This window comes from Leptopilina heterotoma, unplaced genomic scaffold (genome assembly GCF_015476425.1).
Source record: "Leptopilina heterotoma isolate Lh14 unplaced genomic scaffold, ASM1547642v1 Lhet_217, whole genome shotgun sequence".
In the NCBI taxonomy this organism is placed as follows: domain Eukaryota; kingdom Metazoa; phylum Arthropoda; class Insecta; order Hymenoptera; family Figitidae; genus Leptopilina; species Leptopilina heterotoma.
This window is the reverse complement of record NW_025110934.1, coordinates 374,440-395,560: the sequence shown is the minus strand read 5'-3', so window position 1 is coordinate 395,560 and position 21,121 is coordinate 374,440.

Genomic DNA, 21,121 nt, shown 5'->3' with positions numbered 1-21,121 from the left:
TTTTGAACTTTTCACTATTAACGGCTTATTTAAATGGGACAATTTAAAACACTCATTTTTAACCTCACGTTGTTTTCGTCTCTACTCGTCTTAATTTCTCAATCTTTACGTGGCTATTTAATTCGACTATCTATTGCTTTGAGTTTGTTATATGATCACTAACATATATTTAGAGCAATTCAAAGTGTGACGAAAGGGCTGCCAAAATTGTATAATATGCGAGAGAGAGAGTAATTAACAATTTTTAGGTTATTTTTAATGAATTGATTTAAATTATTCCACTTCTTTATTTTGTGTTCACTATAACTTCTCAGTCTTATCTATTCCAAACACTTCGCGATTTTTGAGTTTAACGTCTACCCGAATTCGATTGCCCGTGGCGAACCCTTGAACCGGTCGAGTTTCGCAGACGCACAGTGGGGCAAAATGTAGTAATAGGCGTCGAAATTCTGTAACCACGTCAATTTTTAATGAAAATGAATGCACTTTGGTGGCATGAAGCTTCAAGTATCACAGAATTTGAAACTCTTGCCGCATTTCCAAAATTCAAAATGGCGTCTGTGCTGTAAGTGCCTAAATTTGGTTATTTTCGTATTTTTTTAAAGTTATGAACATTGAAACTGAAACAACTTGCACAAATAAATTCTAGAAATGTTGCTAAAGGTATATTTTGGGACTGCGGCCTATACTCGTTAAGAATCTGCATTGCAACTTTCAAAATTCAAAATGGCCGATCCAATATGGACGATCAATCGACAAAAATCCTTATAAATGCATATTAAAAGGAATTATTTTCATGAAAGTCTATGCTCCAAGGTTATTTTCGCCGCTGATTACGAATCTGAGGTTAGATTTTCAAAATTCAAAATGGCCGATCCAATATGGCGGTCGAAATTATGAAAAATTAGTCAAATCATTCTGATAGGGGAGAGTGAGGCAAAGGCGCTAGGTTTACATTTATCGATGTATATTTTTTAAATTAAGCAATTAATTTATGCGGTCTTTGTTTTTCATTATTCTAAAACTAATCAAGAAGAAATTTTAATACTTGTTATTTAGTATATTGTAATTATAAATACATTATATAATGAAATTTGAAAACAATTCAAAAAATGCCTTTGCCCCACACGCTGGGGCAGCGACGTTTTCGATTATATTTCTAAAAGAAAGCATTTATAAGCCTTAAAAAATTAACAAGTGATATTTATTAGTATAATATTTACGAAACATAAGGTTAACAACATATTATTAAAAGAATTAAACTATTTTAAAAAAATAAAAACTTTTAGTGATTTTAACCTTATATTGTGAATTAATACATAAAAAATTCGAATCTTCAATTGTTTTTAACCAAATTATAATCAATATTGCCTTTGCCCCACATAACAAACTTATTTTTTACTTTAAATTTAAAATATTTTGATACAAAATTAAACTAAAACACTACGCCAGTTGTGTAGAGAAATATTTAATTTATTTACATGTTACGTTTTTAAAAATTAAATACTTAAACTTATGTTTTAAAAAATAAAAGTTTGTTCAGTAAAATTATCATTTTATTTTTGCAAAACAATTTTTTGGTTATATTTCTTAAAATATTTGATATTTTTAGGTTTTTCTTTTTTTAATCAATTGGTCTGATTGCATTGCAACTTAATTTTTAATACCAATTGGAATAGACAAAAAATAAAGGAGATATTTTAAAAAACGTCTTTGCCCCGAATAGCGCCTTTGCCCCACTCTCCCCTACTCAGTATTCCAACAGTTTTCAAGTCGCTGATTACGAATCTGAGGTCAGATTTTTAAAATTCAAAATGGCCGACCCAATATGTCTGTCGAAATTATGAAAAATTAGACAAATGATTCTGATACTCAATATTCTAACAGTTTTCGAGTCGCTGATTACGAATCTGAGGTCAGATTTTTAAAATTCAAAATGGCCGACCCAATATGTCTGTCGAAATTATGAAAAATTAGACAAATGATTCTGATACTCAATATTCTAACAGTTTTCGAGTCGCTGATTACGAATCTGAGGTCGGATTTTCAAAATTCAAAATGTCCGATAGAACATAAAGGAAGGATTTGTTGAGTATTGATATTTGTTTCTAAGAATCAGTTTCTGCACTAATGGAGGTTGTCGAGCCGATTTTTGTTACGTTGTTTGAGTACATCATTTTCATTTGTTGCATGAATAACAAAAATTATAGATTCAAAATTCTTAGAGTTGTATACAGAAGAATTTATATTCTAATTTTTTCATCAGAATATCTTCCGATATTTTTTTTTAAATTAAAAATCAAAATACAAACAATAAAAAGTAAGCAGTAAACATTAAGAAGCTTCACTTTAAAAATAAGATAATTCCGAACTTAATATGATGAAAAGGAACAAAGTAATAAATATTAACAAAAAATAATGGAAGATAGGTTGTAATTAAGAAGTAGCATAAATGACAAAATGGAAAATAAAATTTAAAAACGTAAACAGCATCAACGAAGTCCACTCCAGTTTAAGAAAAAAGACTGTCTAAATACATGAAGTTTCATACAAATAAAAAATAGCTATCTAGACATTCTTTTTTTTCACTTATTTTGTTACCATGGTGAAGCCATGATTTTGAAAATCCGACCTTAGATTCGTGATCAGCGACTCGAAAACTGTTGGAATATTGAGTATCAGAATCATTTGCCTAATTTTTCATAATTTCGAGACATACTGGGTCGGCCATTTTGAATTTTGAAAATCTGACCTCAGATTCGTAATCAGCGACTCGAAAACTGTTGGAATACTAAGTATCAGTATGATTTGACTAGTTTTTCATAATTATGACCGCCATATTGGATCGGCCATTTTGAATTTTGAAAATCTAACCTCAGATTCGTAATCAGAGGCGAAAATAACCTTGGAGCATAGACTTTCATGAAAATAATTCCTTTTAATATGCATTTATAAGGATTTTTGTCGATTGATCGTCCATATTGGATCGGCCATTTTGAATTTTGAAAGTTGCAATGCAGATTCTTAACGAGTATAGGCCTCAGTCCCAAAATATACCTTTAGCAACATTTCTAGAATTTATTTGTGCAAGTTGTTTCAGTTTCAATGTTCATAACTTTAAAAAAATACGAAAATAACCAAATTTAGGCACTTACAGCACAGACGCCATTTTGAATTTTGGAAATGCGGCAAGGGTTTCAAATTCTGTGATACTTGAAGCTTCATGCCACCAAAGTGCATTCATTTTTATTAAAAATTGACGTGGTTACAGAATTTCGACGCCTCTTACTACATTTTGCCCCACTGTGAGACGGTCAACCTCGCGATAACCTGTCTCCAGGAGTTAACTGTCGCGAAGAATGGAATTACATCGTAAGCACACCAGTTTTATTGCATAAAATTGAGGCTTGGGTGTGACAAATTATTGGGAAGGGTTAAGTATTAGGAAATATGTTCTGATGAAACTGAATAATTATGATTTTATTGCACTTTTTCTTATTGTGCAAAAATGCGCTTAACTCATTTTTGATTTTGCATCATGTGATGGCAATAAGGTCTGTGAGGTTAAGAACCTTTTCAGAAACGCCTGCGTTTCTGTTTTGTCAACAAACTACAATCTAGTCATTGAACCAAAAGAGTCTTTGACACTTAAATTTTCGAGTTAATGCATAAAAGTGGTGAAATCATTCTTGTATTTTGTGCTTGTCAATTATTTTAAATTATAGAATCGTAAGAAGGAATAGAATATGAAAGAATTTGGAATTTCTTAATCATGCAATCATGCATCTTAATCGAAGCAATCCTTATGTTATTGACCTGTTTGCGACACTACGGCTTTTACAAATAAGTTCATTGAATTTAATAATCTATTTAAATTTCAAATAACAATTAATTATTATATATGGCAAATAATCATATAGAGATCCGATTTTTCAAAGTATAACTTTTAACCCTTTAAGGCCCAGCGGTTTCGATTGAAACCACTTTTGTGTTCGAACATTCATAACTTTGTCAAAAATTAATCAATTTTTTAGTTCTAAACGCCAAAAATCCACAAATTTATATTATTTTCTAAAAAAAATTGAAGTGCAATAAATTTACAACAATCTTATAATTATAACTATATTGAAAAAAAATGTTTTTGCTAAGGGTTGTTAAAAAAATTAAAAATTGTTAAATTACTTCAAGTAAAGCTCATGAAAATGACTACTCAGGGGTTTATGGGGTCGCTGATTACGAATCTGATGTTAGTTTTTCAAAATTCAAAATGGCGGATCCAATATGGCGGACGAAAAAATTTGAAAATTGAACGAGGCTCATGAAAATAACTACTCGGGGGTTTTCGGGGTTGCTGATTACGAATTTGATGTTATTTTTTCAAAATTCAAAATAGCGTATCCAATATGGCGGACGGACAAATTTGAAAATTGAACAAGGCTTATAAAAATGACTACTCGGGGGTTTTCGGAGTCGCTGATTACGAATCTGATGTTAGTTTTTCAAAATTCAAAATGGCGGACGAAAAAATTTGAAAATTGAACGAGGCTCATGAAAATGATCACTCGGGGGTTTTCGGGGTCGCTGATTACGAATCTAATGTTATTTTATCAAAACTCAAAATTTCGGATCCAATATGGCGAACGAAAATATTTGAAAATTGAGATAGACTCATGAAAATTACCATTGGGGGTTTTCAGGGTCGCTGATTACGAATCTTATATTCGTTTTTCAAAATTTAAAATGGCGGCCGGAAAAATTTGAAAATTAAGCTAGGCTTATGGAAACTACCACTTGGTGTTCTTGAGGTCACTGACTACAAATTTAATGTTAGTTTTTTGAAATTCAAAATGGCGGATTTAATATGGCGGCCTATTAAAAAAAAATATGTTAGATGTTTATGAAACATGGTGTTCGCACTGTTTCTTGGTTACTACTGGGAAAGTTTTGTGTCTTTTCTTTCAGTTTTTGAATGTCAATATTAGCTTGTCACTTGTTTCTGAACAAGATTTCGCACAAGGTATTTTTTTTCGTTTCTGACGATATTTTAGCGTTAGCAATTAGTTTCTTTCTGTAGTCGCCAATAGCGTCACTCGTTCGTTTCTAATTCTATTTTTCCGTTAGGCTTTTGTTTCTTGTTTGATAAGGTTTTGTAAAAAAATTGGTCAAAAATAGGGGTAAAAAAATGTTTAATTATGAATTAATTGGTTTAAAACATGTTACTCAGGGGTTTTAGGGGTGGCAGATTACAAATCTATTGTTAGTTTTTCAAACTTCAAAATGGCAGATTCAAAATAGCGAACTTTTTTTAAAAAAAATTAATTAATTAGCTTAAAAATCATTACTCGGGAGTTTGTAGGGTCGCTGATTACGAATCCGATGTCAGTTTTCAAAATTCGATTTTCAAGCCAATTAATTTTTTTTAAAATTAAGCTGCCATTTTGGATTCGCCATTTTGAATTTTGTAAAACTAACATCAGATTCGTAATCAGCGACCCCAAAAATCTGCAAGTGGTAATTTTCATGAGCCTAACTCAATTTTCAAATATTTTTATACGCCAAATTGGATCTGCTATTTTGAATTTTGAAAAACTAACATCAAATTTGTAATCAGCGACCACACAAACCCCCGAGTAACGAATTTCAAGTGAATCCAAAGAAATTTTAAAAAAGTCGTCCGGCATATAGGATCTGGTATTTTGAATTTTGAAAAACTAACATTAGATTCGTAATCAGCGACCACATAAACCTCCGAGTAACGAATTTCAAATGAATCCGGTGAAATTTTAAAAAAGTTGTCCGCCATATTGGATCCGCCATTTTGAATTTTAAAAAAGCAACATTAGATTCGTAATCAGCGACCTTAAAAAACCCTTGAGTATAGAGTATGACGAAAATCGCATCACTTAAAAAAAGTCGGGCCTTAAAGGGTTAAATCAATAATAAAAAAACGATACTTTGAATGTATCGTAATATTTAGTTTTTGAAAATTCCCTGGCAGATGGGTGAACTACGAAAATACGACGAATTCGTCGTAATTTCGTCGTCACTTCGTATTTCGTTAGAAAATTTCGATAATTAGGTAAAAACAGTTAATGAAAACTATTGAAATGAATAAAGGAATATCCCAGGATTAAATTTATCTATTTTTTAGGATAAATTAACGTTAAATTATTGAGAATTTAATGTTTAAAGTAGGAAATGTCAGTTTTAGTGTAGGATGTATGTGTGTGTAAGGCTGGAGTCCTATGACAGCGTTTTGCGTTGCGTCGTAATGGGAGAGAAAAAGACGCAAATATACGTTTGCTGCATTCTCTCTCATTACAACGCAACGCAAAACGCTGCCATGGGACTGCGGCCTAAGATCGATATTAGAATAAAATGTTGATATGTCGCCGCGCATTTTGCGCGACAGATGGCGGAGGTGACATTTGTCCATGTCTTTAAATTACATGCTTTATTACAGAAAAATAAAAAAGGAAACATAATTTTCATTCTGTAAAATATAACAATATAATTCTAGAAATTGTATATTGAAATTAATCTTTTTTTAATTTAATCAATTACAAACACAATTATTAGTATATTTAAAAGAATATATAAAAAATAAAAAAGCAGAAAATAAATAATTATACTAAGAAAAATAAAATAGGCAATTTTTTCCTGTTTTTCTAAAGTTATAAGAAAATTTACTATTTAGACCAATTAAAATGAGATTCTAACTCCTCCTACTTTATGAAAGCAATTTTCTTAGCCGTTGGTTCAACATTACAAAAAGGGAGTGAATATTTAATTTTTCAAAGGTTACATTTAGTATTAAACAATTAAGAAAAAAAGACTTCTGGTCAATAAAAATAAGCTCCTCCTATTTTTAAAGTGCAATTTTTTATTTGTTGGTTGAGTTAAAGAAAATGGAGAAAGTAATTAATATTTGAAAAATAACACATATATTACCAACCCCCAAAGAAGAAATGGATGATTTAGACCAATGAAAATAATAAACAAACTCTTCCCATTTTCAAAATCAATTTTTCTATTTGTTGGTTGAGTTAAACAAAATGGAGAAAAAATTAATATTTAAAAAATAAATCACAAAATTCCAACCCCCAAAAGGAAAAATGGATAATTTAGACCAATTAAAATAAAATTTAAACTCCTCCTTCTTAAAGAAACTTATTTTTTATTTGTGCCTTCAATAGAACAAAATGGAGAAAATATTAATATTCAAAAAATATAAAATTTAGTCCCAACCCCCAAAAGGAAAAATGGATAATTTAGACCAATTAAAATAAATTTTAAACTTCTCCCTCTTAATAAAAGCTATTTCTTATTCGTGGGTTTAATAGAACAAAAAAGAGAAAATATTAATATTTAAAAAATATAAAATTTAGTCCCAATCCCTCACAAAAAATAGACTGCTATTAGCTAATAAAAAAAGATTGAAACTCCTCTTATTTTCAAAATCAACCTTTCTATTTGCTGGTTAAGTTAAACTCGGTTAAACAAAATGGAAGAATATGTATAATTTAAAAAATATATAAAATTTAACCACAACCCTTTCCGAAAAAATAAGAGGAGTTTCAAGTTAATTTCTTATTGTTCAAAAGACTATTTTGTGAGGGGTAGGGACTAAATTTTATATATTTTTTAAATATTAATATTTTCTCTATTTTGTTTTATTAAATCCACGAATAAAAAATTGCTTTTATTAAGAGGGAGGAGCTTAAAATTTAATTTAATTGGTCTTAAAAACCCATTTTATCTTTTGGGGGTTGGGACTAAATTTTATATTTTTTAAATATTAATATTTTCTCTATTCTGTTCTATTAAACCCACGAATAAGAAATAGCTTTTATTAAGAGGGAGAGGTTTAAAATTTATTTTAACTGGTCTAAATTATCCATTTTTCCTTTTGGGGGTTGGGACTAAGTTTTATATTTTTTGAATATTAATATTATCTCCATTTTGTTCTATTGAAGGCACAAATAAAAAATAAGTTTCTTTAAGTAGGAGGAGTTTAAATTTTATTTTAATTGATCTAAATTATACATTTTTCCTTTTGGGGGTTGGAATTTTGTGATTTATTTTTTAAATATTAATTTTTTCTCCATTTTGTTTAACTCAACCAATAAATAGAAAAATTGATTTTGAAAATGGGAAGAGTTTGTTTATTATTTTCATTGGTCTAAATTATCCATTTCTTCTTTGGGGGTTGGTATTATATGTTTTTTTCAAATAATAATTATTTTTTCCATTTTGTTTAGCTCAACTAATAAATAAAATGTTGCATTTTGAAAATAGGAGGAGTTTATTTTTATTGGCCAGAAGTCTTTTTTTCTTAATTGGTTAATACTAAATGTAACCTTTGAAAAATTAAATATTCACTCCCTTTTTGTAATGTTGAACCAACGGCTAAAAAAATTGCTTTCATAAAGTAGGAGGAGTTAGAATCTCATTTTAATTGGTCTAAATAGTAAATTTTCTTATAACTTTAGAAAAACAGGAAAAAATTGCCTATTTTATTTTTCTTAGTATAATTATTTATTTTCTGCTTTTTTATTTTTTATATATTCTATTAAATATACTAATAATTGTGTTTGTAATTGATTAAATTAAAAAAAGGTTAATTTCAATATACAATTTCTGGAATTATATTGTTATATTTTACAGAATGAAAATTATGTTTCCTTTTTTATTTTTCTGTAATAAAGCATGTAATTTAAAGACATGGACAAATGTCACCTCCGCCATCTGTCGCGCAAAATGCGCGGCGACATATCAACATTTTATTCTAATATCGATCTTACACACACACATACATCCTACACTAAAACTGACATTTCCTACTTTAAACATTAATTTCTGAATAATTTAACGTTAATTTATCCTAAAAAATAGATAAATTTAATCCTGGGATATTCCTTTATTCATTTTTATAGTTTTCTTTAACTGTTTTTACCTAATTATCGAAATTTTCTAACGAAATACGAGGTGTCGACGAAATTACGACGAATTCGTCGTATTTTCGTAGTTCACCTGTCCGCCAGGGTTATTACATTAGTATAATTATTAATTTTTTTTTTAATTTTTTCATCATGGCATTCACAAGAGAAGAATATTGTGTCATGTATTTAGTGTTAGGTGAATGTCATCGAAATACGCGATTAGCCGCGGATCGCTATCGCGAAATTTACGAAAACCGTAGAGTGCAGATGCCTTCATTTATAACGTTTCAAAGGCTGGACCAATTTTTGATGGAAACGTAAAGTGTTGAGTTACGAAGAAGAGAGGGCATTAATAATAATGAGGAAATGTTTCTACAAAGAGAACAGCTGGTTTTGGAAGCATTATGGCGAAATCCAAATACTAGTTGTCGACAATTGGAAAGACATTTAAATGTACCAAAGTCAGTAGTAAATCGCATCACAAGGAGAAATGGAATTCATCCTTACCATTATTGTGAGGTACAGCAGCTGGAAGATGCTGATTTTTCGTTAAGAAGACGATTTTGTAGGTGGATTCTTGGTCATGAAGACGAAGTCCCATACATTTTATAGACTGACGAGAGCACCTTCACTAGAGAAGGAATTTTTAATGTACACAATGAGCACGAGTATAGTAAAGATAATCCTTTTGTGTACAGAGAGGGTAATTTCCAAAGACGATTTAAAGTTAACATCTGTGCAGGTGTTGTAGGAGATAGAATTATCGAGAAATTACCGAGAAACTTAAATGTAAGTAAAGATTTTTTTCATTATAAAATTAATTAATTAATTAATTTTTTAATTACAAAATCATGTTTTTATTTTGCTTATAGCCAAAATCTACAATAAATTTTTTAAGCAAGCTATGAATTATTTAATTTTAAAAAGAATTTATTTTTAAAATATTGCAATTTTTTGAAATAGTTAAATTCATTCGAAATTCTGCTTTGTTTCACAATGAGTGTACACTTAAGGTCCTTTATTTTTCTTTTGTCATGAGTATTTTGATGTATGCATGTGTTATTTGGGTGCCTTATTACTCTTATCAATTAATAAGATTGGAACGTTTTCAAAATCGCTTTATTAGGTTTGCTGCAAGACAGTTGAATTTACAGGTTAATGTTTTTGATCACGATTATGACGCATTGCGTGCACGCTTAAATATGCCTAAAATTAAAACAAGATTTTTTATGCAGACTTAATGTTTATGTTTAAATAACTATCTGGTATTCCAAATTGTTCTACACTTTTATCAACGATTAATTTATTTGTACCAACTAGATCATCGAGAAACCCATACTTATTTAAATTACAATTTTACAAAACAAATTATGGTAATAACTGTTTTATTGCTAGATTGAGTACAGAGGCAAATATAGTGAATACTCAATCAATTTCTTTGATAACTCTTTATTAAGGTTCACTTCCAATCTGCGACAAATACTATTTGATAATTAATTGAATGTTATAAACAAACCTAGCATTATAATTTATATAATTAGTTTACTGTATGTACTGTGTGGTAATTACATTAAGTACTTCTGTACGAAAGGGCTTATTTATTTAAACCCGTTTATAATTAAAAATAAAAATAAATAAATTTAAAAGATTGTAAACAAATTTTTTTCAAAATTTCAATCCACGTAAAAAAATAATAATAAATAAATACTATCAATAATTAGCATAAAAATTAGGATTAAAGATTCTAAATTGCATTTCGTTTGGAAATGTGATTGATAATTATTTTTAAAAAATTTTACGAATAATTACCTACTGAATTTTTATGATATTTTTTCTAAATATTATTAAAAATATTTGTTAGGAGTTATCTGTTCGGAAAAGTTAATAAAATATTATACGAATATTGTACGAAATTCGTAGGGAAAAGTGGTCGAATTCATACAAATTCCTATTGGGCAAAAAACCATCATTGTTTTAAAAACGTTCCAAAAAGTCTTTAGAACGTTTCATGTCTGCTAAATAACGTCCCAAAAACGTTATATGGTTCTAAAACGTTTTAAAAGCAATGGAACGTTTTTGGAACATTATTTTGCAGACATGAAACGTTCTAAAAACGTTTTTAAAACAATGATGGTTTTTTGCCCACTGGGTTATTAATTCTGTATCCATTTCTCTAAATAAAATTGTACAAATTACTATCAAATTACGTACGAATTTTATTTAAAAATAGGTAAACACTTTTAAAGTTTACATTAAACTTTTGCTTCTGAAAATAAATTTTTTTAGTTTTCTTATTCTTGAATTCCACATAAATTTTTTTGACGAAAATCAGAAAAAATTAAAGTTCTTTTTTAGGGTTGCCACAAATATTTAATTTTATTTTTCCCTGACATTTCCCTCATTTCCAGACAAAATTCTCACTTTTTCTCTGACCCTAAAAAATATTCTGATTCACTCCAAAAATTATTAGATACTCAAAAAAATGTTCTATTACATTTATTTACAAATTTCTTTAATTGTTAAATTATTCAAAAACATCAATCACTTCTTTTTTAAGGGTTCAAACCACTTTGTCATCTTCAAAAAAGCAAAAAAAAATTTATTATGGATTTCGAAAGTAAAATATGTCAAAAATGTGGTGTAAAATTTTTAGAAAGATCCCAGCACTCAAAAAATATGTTTTTCAATGTTACTTGAGCGCGTACACGGCTATGTAAGTAAATAACACAAACTTTAAACCCGTTATTCTCAAAACCACATTTTTTCATGCTGCGGGATGTTTTTCTCGGAAACTACTGGACCGATTCTCAAAATTTTTTTACGAAAATCTTCGTCACATGGGTGGGTATCGCCGGAACTAGAATTATTTAAAAATATTAATTTTTACTATTTTTTTAAACCGAAAAGCTGCCAAAAAAACCTTAATTTTCGAAAAAAAATTTTTAATTGCTTCCATTTTATTATTTTTGCATAAAAATTAAAAATTTTAGTTCGGGCGATAGGCACAGTCTGAGTCGAAGACTCGGAGTGATCGCCTTCTTCATGTTTTGTTATAATTTAAATTACCATAAAATTTTAAAAAAAATTTTATTATTTACAAAAATCATAATAAAATCCTTCGGAAGAATTCAACTATTATTAAAAGTAGTAAATTTTCTCAAAAAAATTCAATTATTTGAAAAAATTTTAATAAAATTCGTTGTAATAATTCAACTATTTTCATAAATAATAAATCGATTATTCGGTAATTCATTTTTTAATCAATTTTAATCAGAAAATTCTAGAAGAATTCAAGTATTTAAATGAAAAAATAAATAATTTATTGAATAATTGAATGTTTGTTGAATTTGAATTCTCATAAAGAATATTATCAACAAATCTTTAAATAATTCAATTATTTTGACAAATTTTAATGAAATTTTTAAGAATTACATTTTTTGAAGACTTTAATGAAAATATTGTATCAAAAATTAATTAAAATCCTGCGATGAGTTTTATTATTTGAGCGATTCCATATAAAGTGATCAAGGCAAAAAAAAAATTTTCTAATCGGGCTTAAATTGCGGGCATTTGTAGTAACTGTTACGGCCGAACTCCGTAACTTTTTATATTGTTAATACCTTTTTTAATTATATTTAAACTAAAATTACATGCAACAATTACACGCAACATGAGATTTTGTTAAACATCACAAAAAAATTTACACAAAAAACAACCCTTTGTAATTTCACAATTTCTTAATAATTTCCTTTTCTTGGACAAACAGTTTATTGACCCTTTTGAGGAATAGTTAGAAAATATGAAAAGTAAATTGCTCAATATAAGAAGTGGTGCATCTAAGTCACTGAACTCGGATCGTGCCACTGCCTAAATCTGCAAGCTTGTAGAATTGGCTTGACAACAGTCAAGTGCAATAAACTTAACATACGATTTCCCCACTAAATCGTCTTTCAATAAAATTGATTGACACTGGGAAATCTGGGCAGTTTAAGCCAGGTTGTTGTAGCCGGCAGTTAGCCCGGGCAGTTTAGGCCGGCAGTTTAGTACAGGTCACCTGTAGTTGTAGCCCGCAGTTTTGGCCAGGCAATTCTAAGTCCGGCAATTGGCCGTGTTGGTCGTGAAGATCAAAGTTAAATTTGGAATCCCTGAGCAAGGGATTTTCTCAGAAAGTTGTAAGGGTTTGACAAAAATTTATTCAGTAAAGTGAATTATAATTAAGAATAATATAAAATAATTTAAAAAAGCAAAGAAAGGTTGAATTTAAAAGTTATATTGAATATCAATAATTAATAAAAGTGATAAGTGAAAAATAATAAAAGAAATAAAAGAAAATATTGAAAAAAATAACAAAGTGAATAAAAAGAAACATAAGAATTTGTGTAAAAAATATAAAGTGAAGGAATTAAAAGAGAATATTAAAAAGCCTACTATCAGCAAGAATAAAATAAAAGTAATTTCATTAAAAGAATATCAATTTAAATATATTTTTTAAAGACATCCTTTATTTACGGGGTTTGAGTCTTGAATTTGTGCAATAAAAGGGATATTAAAGTTCAATACGAAATAACAATCTAGTGAACCTAGATTGGGTATTTCTTTAGTTTTTCGGAAAAGCAACTTAAAATATACAAAGTTAGAAAGTGTCATTTGGATTATTATTTCAAGGAGATCGAATTACTGAGTAGTGAGTATAAAAATCTTACACCACATAACACACACTACAATTTTATTCACACATATACAAAATACTCTCTTTTACACACATAAAAATTAGATTATTTGTATTAGGGACTTTTGGGCAAAATATACAATTAATTGATTTCATCTTAAAATTGCATTTTAATTTAAACATCCTAATAATTTTCCTGTCTTCTCATTTTACTCAAGAGTAGGGTTCTCAACCTCTTAGTTGAATCAATAACTAAGTAGAGGGGGAATCCACTACCTTTACAATTTCTTTTGTCCGAAGGACACGTGAGTTAAAGTTTTAAAAATTAATCTTTTAAAATTAAATTTCTAAATCCTACTTTAACAGTAACTATATATAGTAGTCTTTGGTTAAAATATTTTTTAATTAAGTCAAATATTTTTCGAGGGGGAGGGGGTGAAAGTTTCAGGGTTTTCCGGTACACCACATTGTATATTAATTTTTTCCTAATATATAATTAAGAAAAAAAAATTGTGTATATCAGTTTCGATAGATTTTTTCATTCTCTTTCGATTGGTGATATCCATTTTTGAAAAAAAAAATTTTGAACCTAAAAAAATCAAAATCAAAAATAAATTTGAGTTTTTCAGGGTGAAGGATACGATTTTTTTTTGTTTTAATCGAAAGCTGAGCTTTTTTCCTAAAAGGACATAAATAAAAAAGTGGGCCTAGACTATTTAAGCTATGAAAATTAGAGTTTTGTCCCACGCAACACGCGCCGCGCGCTGCGGGCCCTGGGCAGCATTTTGTAAAACAAATTTATAATTTTCTGCGAAATCACACAAGACTAAAAATTCATCATTTTGTAAAGACGTTTTCAAATTTTTAAGAAATGAAGCTTGTTCTTTACAAAGAAATTCATGGACTTTTAACTTTAACAACTGCTCGCACAGTAAATTTGCAAATTCATCGCTATCCAAATTCAATGAATTGTAGGTGCACTTGTCGGTTTGTAACCAAGAATTAAATTTAATTTCTTGCAATCCTTCGTCATCAAGTGATTCAATCAAATTATTTGTTATTTCAGTGATGCCAGGACAATTCTTACAATCACCTAAGTGGCAAGAACTTGTCGCATTTTCGCACATAATTAATTTTAAGCAATCTACATAATCTTTTAATATAATTTGTGGATCGTTATTTAAATATTCAAGATTTATTGCTCTTAACATTAATTTTACATTTTTGTGGTATACACACACACGGTGTGAGTACCATTGCAGCCTGCTAAAACGCAATTTTTTGGCCTGAGTTCGCAAAATTTTGAAAATTCAATTTTGACATTTTCATTTTGAGATTGAAATTCAGCGAATAATTCGTTTAAATTACATAAAAGTAATCTTTTTTGAACGACAACTTTTTTGTCATTCATTCGAACTGAAATACAATCTCTTGTACCCGGCATTATGCGACTCATATCGTCACTCTCGAAAAATTTCACGACGAGGGCATTCGTTTCTGAACTCAAAGATTTTCCTTTTTTGCGTCAGGGAGGGTTAGAATTCCATGCTTAGCAACTATTTGCTTTGCTTTTCTAACTTGCCGATGAGAAATGTTAAAAACATCAACAGTTTGTTGAATACTCCAGGACTTTGGAGCTAGTGTTAAAAGTTGAGTATTTTCAACTAAACTATGAGTATAATTAAATTTATCTTTAATTTGGTCTAAAACTTCTACTGCAGCTAAATGAAATGAGTCGTTGCATTTTAATTTATCATTGCCTTTATTTTTTTTCTCAGTAGGATCGACATAATCTGGATCTTTATGGATGTGATCAATTTCAATATATTCTTCTGAAGAATAGTCATCACGATTCTCATTTTTATCGTCGTCATTGTTTGGTATTTTATTCATTTTGTCAAGTTTTTTCCTACATGAGTTGCAGAGCTTTGAACCCGCAATTAATGAAGGAAATTTTAAAATCAAGTTATCTGAAATTCTTCCAGCATTTTGTGCATTGTGGTTTTCTATCCTAAAAGGATTTATACATTTGTCTTTCCAAACCGTTTTGCTTTTCCCGTTTGTTTCGTCCATAATAATAACCAAGAAATGGAAAAAATAAAAAAAAATAAAAAAAATCGACAAAAATGAATATAAAGCAAAGTAAGCTGGAAAAAAAATATTAAATATTTTAAAAGAAAATAAAAAATACTACAAACCTGCAGAGTCTCTGGTGTGAAATATAATATATATGGAAATTCTAAACATTACCAGTGATACTTATAAGCTGGAAGACTGCTTTCGTTTTCGAGCAAACTTTGATTAACCCCATCTTATGGATGAGTTGTGAAACTAAACTCTCTGTTGACCGCGAAATTCAAATCTATACTTTCTTTTTTGGCGATTATTAAAGACTTTTATAAGTATTAAAAAAATAATAATTGTATTTCATTATTATTTTTTGTTTATTTATATTGTTATACTTTTTTAAATAAAAATTATTAAAATCAACAGTCTATATTAATTTTGAAGATAATGAAATACTAATAAAATCAGAAACGCTTTACAAAATAAAATAGTTATTCAAAAAATCCAAGCATTATGTTATAACTAGAATAATTATAAATTAACAATTTTGGCCTAATATATTATATAAACAAAAGCCGTTAATATTTAATTGTTATTTAATTTAATATTTATGTAATATATTAAAATTATGAATAATAATTTAATTAATTAACAATAAAATTAAAGGTAAAATATTACACAAGAAAACTTGTAACCTTTAAAGTTTGGTAGTGGATCCCCTCCTTCCTACTTATTGTTCAAGTAGTGAGGTGAGAATCTTTACTGTTTGGAAATAGTGGATTTTAGGGTTTTGGAGTTGTTGTGTAGATGCTAATAAAGTTAATCAAATTTACAAAATAATGAGAATACATTATAACTTCTAAACACTAATACAAGGGTAAGACTCCGTCAGAAAAAAAGCGATTTGCAAGTGGTCTTCCGATTTCTTCGAAACCTTGGGAAATAGAAGTCTTATATGAATTAAATTTACCCCTAAAAGGATTTTGAAAAATTTTCAAAATGGCGGCCGCTACGCCATATTGAAAATGAGTGTTGCGTTTTTTTCAAAAATTAATAACTCTGAAACTTTTTAATTGATTTTAATAAAATTTACAGGCGATATAGTTAAAAATACGTAGTTTAATTTGATATTATGAACAAAAAAAAATTTCCAAAATTTGTCAAAAAAAAAGTCAAAAAAATTTTTTGAATTAATTTTTAGTTCAGTTGGCCTAATTTTTGAATTTTCTAATAAGTAAATATCGATTCCTTGTAATTTCACCTTTCATTTCATAAAAAAAATTTATGGAGACTCTAATAGTTCTCGAGATATTGCGACTTTAGTGGGAGCGCGTACCGCGGAATTAAACTCCGTAGCGAGGCGGAATATGAAGCGAGCGCACAAACGTGCACAATAGGGTGTCCGTAACAATGCGACTTTCGAATTTTGTTTACGCCACCCCCCAGTTTAGTTCCAATAAAATAAAAAAATATTTCCCAAAATTTGAAGCCGATTGATTAATATTAACACGTGCCAGAGATCCATCGAAATTTCCCATTAAAAATACATAGGAAAAATGCACTTTTTAAAAAAAAATTCATAACTTTTTTAATTTTCATGCAAAAAATTCTCCAGGTCACATTTGCCTTCATTTTTAGCTGCACTATAAGATAGCACTTTGCCAAAAATTTAATTTTGAAAAATTTTTAAAATGGCGGATGATTAAAGTGGGTCATAAAAATGCACCACAATATATCCAAGGTTTTAACACATAAGTGTTGTCAAAAATTCAAAAAAATTACTTACTCGGGGCTATTTTCGATCGTTCATCATGAATCTGATATCAGAAATTAATTTTTCCAAATTTTCGATCCAATATGGCGGGTTCAAAATTTTGATTTTCTACATTTTTAAAGTAAAAATTCTAAAACAACGTCAAGGGCGATTTTTGGAAGCGCTATTTACACTCAGAGAAAAAGTTTATTTCACTTAACCAAACTGTTTAATTAACCTATTTTATTTGTCACGATAAAACAATTTTGTTGATTTAAATAAAAATTTGGTTTATTTTAATAAATACGTAAAATTTGTTTGGTTATTGGAAAGAAATTTTTATTTGAAGTTGTTTATTTCATTTAACCAAATTTGAGTTTTGAATAGAGAATATTGTTTAGTTAAATACAGTTTGTTCGACACAACACACAAATTTGTTTGATTCAAACAAACATATTTGCTTGTCTCAAAAAGTACATGTGTGAATTTAAAAATGGCGATCTCACTTGTCTACAGTCCGCGTTCGCGTCAAATTTATTTGTTAAATCGGTAAATCAAAGAAAAAAAATTATAAGTGTCGGTTAAATAAATATTAAATACATTGTGTAATTGACTTACTGCATATTTAATTTGTACCAGTGAGAAGAATATTTACAAAAAGGTTTTATGAAGTTTTCAGTTTGTTGTTTCGAATAAACTTTTTCCTGAGTGCACGTATAAAAATCATAATTATAATATGTTTAATGTAATATTTCAAATGTTTTTTTACAATTAAGTAATTTTGTTTATATGAAGAAATACATATATAATATTTTACTTAATTGTTATTTATTTTCCTCTAATAATGTTTGAGCTTCCTAATTTAATATTTTCTAGTATACATATTATTGGTTAATTTATAATTTATTATATGTATAATTTTAAAATATCAATAATTATATAATAAATTATAAATTAACCAATAATACGTACTAGAAAATATTAAATTAGGAAATTCAAATATTATTAGAGGAAAATAAATAACAAAATTAAGTAAACAAAAATATTTATTTAAATGAACCAAATACGTTTACTAAAACTATTTATTTGAATCAAACAAATCTTTTCTCTTGAAATAAACAAATTTTTTAGTTATATTAAATAAAATTTTTTGGTTAAGTGTAATAAGCATTTGGTTAATACAAATAAACGTATTGGAAGAAATTTTTTGGTTGAATCAAACAAACGTTTGGTTGACTGTATAGCAATGCATTTATTTGGTTGATTCAACCAAAATTTGGTTGATTCGAACAAATTTTTTTCTGAGTGTACGAATCTAGTGTTAAAATTTTATTTTTCAAATTATTCGATCCACTATGACGTATTCAAAATTATGATTTTCTACATTTTTAAGTAAATAGTCTAAATATTAATTTATAGATTAATATTTACAAAAAATAATTATTGGGATGTTTTAGAAACTCTTTTATAGAAATTTAACTTTTTATACCTCTGCTCTTAAAAATCGATTATTAATTCCGCGGTACGCGCTCCCACTAAAGTCGCAATATCTCGAGAACTATTAGAGTCTCCATAAATTTTTTTTATGAAATGAAAGGTGAAATTACAAGGAATCGATATTTACTTATTAGAAAATTCAAAAATTAGGCCAACTGAACTAAAAATTAATTCAAAAAATTTTTTTGACTTTTTTTTTGACAAATTTTGGAAATTTTTTTTTGTTCATAATATCAAATTAAACTACGTATTTTTAACTATATCGCCTGTAAATTTTATTAAAATCAATTAAAAAGTTTCAGAGTTATTAATTTTTGAAAAAAACGCAACACTCATTTTCAATATGGCGTAGCGGCCGCCATTTTGAAAATTTTTCAAAATCCTTTTAGGGGTAAATTTAATTCATATAAGACTTCTATTTCCCAAGGTTTCGAAGAAATCGGAAGACCACTTGCAAATCGCTTTTTTTCTGACGGAGTCTTACCCTTATGTTGAAATAGTAATTTTCTTGTTATAAAATTTATTCGCGATTTTCTTTTTATTAGACCCTTATATTTTCGATTTTTTTATTTAAGTTATAGACCAAAAATTTCTCTGAGGAATTGTCAGTTGTTTCTTTTTAAATAAAAGATTTTTATTTAATCGAATAAGGTACTTTTTATTTTAAATTGGCGTTTTACGCGATATTTTTCGATATTTTAAACCCCTCACTTGCCCAAGTGGCTACACACTTTCGGCAAGGTTATTCGGGGGAGGGGCGCGATTTATTAAAGAAATTACACTTTTCGGTATAAGTGTAATTACTGGTCCCCTACAGTCCGACGTTAGCGGACTGCTTTAGCCACTACCCGCACTTTCTCTAAGCATATGTTTTTTTCAAATATATTTCTTTTATCTGAAAAAAGTTTAAAATGTATTAGAAACAATATAATTTTCATTCATATAAATTGCATCATAGCAAAATTTCTCAAGTAAAAAAAAATGTTGTGTAAGTGTAATTTCTGTTTTTTTGTGTACCTACAACTTATAAAAATCCAAAATCCACTATTGCAAAAGTAAAGGAGAGTAATCCCACCGCTGCCACCAATTGTAATAAATAAATTAAATGGATAATTTAATTTAAACAATAATTAATTAACAATAAAATTAAAGGTAAAATATTACACAAGAAAACTTGTAACCTTCAAAGTTTGGTAGTGGATCCCCTGCTTCCTACTTATTGTTCAAGTAGTGAGGTGAGAATCTCTACTGTTTGGAAATAGTGGATTTTAGGGTTTTGGAATTGTTGTGTAGATGCTAATAAAGTTAATCAAATTTACAAAATAATGAGAATACATTATAACTTCTAAACACTAATACAATTATCTAAATTTCCCTTATTTACTTTATCCTAAAGATTACAATCTTTATCTTCTTTTAAGTATGTGATTCTACACAATATCTATTTTCTGATGCGTAATGTGTTTATGTGCATGTATTGTGTTTTAGTGTGTTAAATAACTTAGCTCACCTTTGTCATATATATTTATATATTTTCTTTTAGTTTTATTTCCTTTAGTTAATATCCTTTGTTTTTTAACGCGCTTGCACTTTAATTAATATTTCACTTTTCATTTCATACTTTTGTCACTTTATTTTATAACCATTTATTTATTCACTTATTTTATTACTTCATCTTTATCTTGTGGTCTATTATTCAGACCTTCAATTTAATTAAACAAACAAGGGCTTCGTACAATAACTTTATCTGGCACTATAGCCCTAACTCTCCGTCTTGGTCACGCCGAGACACACGGGCAAATTCCCAGATTTCCCTGTATCAATCGATTTTATTAATCGACATTACAGTGTTGAAATCATACTTTAGTTTATTGCACCTGCTCGTTGTCAGGCGCTTTTCTGCAAGCTTGCAGTTTTAGGCAGTGGTTTGATCATGGTTCATTAACCTAGACACACCACTCCTTAAGTTTCACAATACATTGGTATCTGAAGCCTCATTCTTTTAATCAAAGTTAAATTCTTAATCTTTTTCAATGTAAATTTATAAAAATGTGAAATATAATTAACTGCAATAATTGAGAGATATTATATTTTATTAATATTTAAACTCTTTTTAAACGAGATTATAACGAAAAGATGAACTAAGTATGTTTCGTTATTGTGTTTAACATGGATATTTGTATTTGTGTTAAT